This window comes from Alligator sinensis, unplaced genomic scaffold (genome assembly GCF_000455745.1).
Source record: "Alligator sinensis unplaced genomic scaffold, ASM45574v1 scaffold732_1, whole genome shotgun sequence".
Taxonomy (NCBI): Eukaryota; Metazoa; Chordata; order Crocodylia; family Alligatoridae; genus Alligator; species Alligator sinensis.
In genome coordinates, this window is record NW_005843309.1 from 90,290 (window position 1) to 91,942 (window position 1,653).

Consider the following 1,653-nt stretch of genomic DNA (forward strand, 5'->3'; position numbering starts at 1 on the left):
GACAAGGGTGCAGCACCCCCAGCCCCCCAGCCCCACTCCAAACACCTGGGCTCTTCTGCAACCCCCCCCTCCTCCCCGATTCCACCTCCACCACTCTTGCCCTGCCTCAAACACCTGGGTTTGGTCCCAGGTCCCCAGAACCACCCCCTCATCACCCAGCCTGTCCCAGTACCACCCCCGCTCCCCACCCACACCCCATGCCGTGGACTCCTGGGGCCTTCCTCAACCCATTTCCTGAACAATTCCCCACAGTCATTCACTGTCCCAGACACCTGGGTCCTGACACCCTCTCCCCTATAACTGCCCCAGACTCCAGGAATCCTAGAAAACGAGGGTGGAAGAGACCTCAGGAGGTCTCATCCAGCCCAACCCCTGCTCCAAGCAGGACCAGCCCCAACGACATTATCCCAGCCGAGGCTGTTTCTACCTGTGTGTGACAGCTGAAATTATGTTTGCGTAATAAAGGTGCTTGCTGAAGGCTCTATGAAGATTATATCAAGTGTTTTTCTATATTTGTTTAAATATTAAGCTATATGTTGTTGCTAAAAGCCTAATTAAAGTTTAAGATGTAGTGAGGCCTTGTATAAAGTAAGGCCTAGTAAATTTAGCAAAGCCTAGAAGTAGTAAGGCCCTGTGGCGCAGTTAAAATTACCTTATCAAAGAAATGCAAGGCTTGTACTGCTAACTGGTCAGTCTAAGGACAGTTGAAGTAAAAGAAATCTGAGTGGTTGTACGTTATCAGTATCATTCAGAAGCTTTAAATTGGCTGGAAAATCTGGAAACCATTCAGAAGGAAGAGACAGCTCTGTAAAAGAATTAGTTAGCTGTTGCCTGGATCAGTGGGCCCATGGACCTCGAAGAGCCCAAGAACTGCATCCCAGGGTCCATTCCGGTACCCCTTTGGACAGTGTCGTTCGGGGACACCTGACTTCGCTGAACTCTGAGGAAAAGAAGCTTGCTGTGTATCAGGCATCAGAGGGGACTGCCAATAAGTTGCTCAGGCTAATTGCTTTTGTCTATCATTGTTTGTTTTGTTACTAGGCCTAGTTGTGTTTTTGTTAAGTAAATAAACCTTTCTTCCCTTTCTCCCCCCCCCCCCCGACCATACTCTCAATCCCGAACCCTCTGCAGACGGCTGGGACACCCATGTCTTAAACACCTCCAAGGATGGAGACTCTACCACATCCCTAGGGAGCCTGCTCCAGTGCCTCACCACTCTCCTCCTGAGAGTTTTTCCTAATATCCAAACTCAACTTTCCTTGCTGCAGCCTGAGCCCACTGCTCCTTGTTCTGTCATCTGCACCCACTGAGAACAGGCCAGCTCCATCCTCTTTGCAACCCTCCCACAGGGAGTTTCATAGATTTCATAGACATTAGGGACCCCTGGGGGAAGGGGCACTGGGCTGTGGGCATCTCAGGGGTGCAGGGTGTAGTGCGCAGGTTTGTTATTACCCTGAAATAGAATAGTTTTCTGATAAGCATACTGTTAGGTTTATAATAATTTAGATTATTAAGAAGTATTAGCTTTACAGCTGAATACAAGGCATGACCTGTGGCCTAGCAATGCAGCTGACCACAAGGCAGATTGATAGCTAAGCCTTTGCTTGTGTCAAGTAATCATTTTAACTGTATTAAGCATTTTCTGAGTTAAAA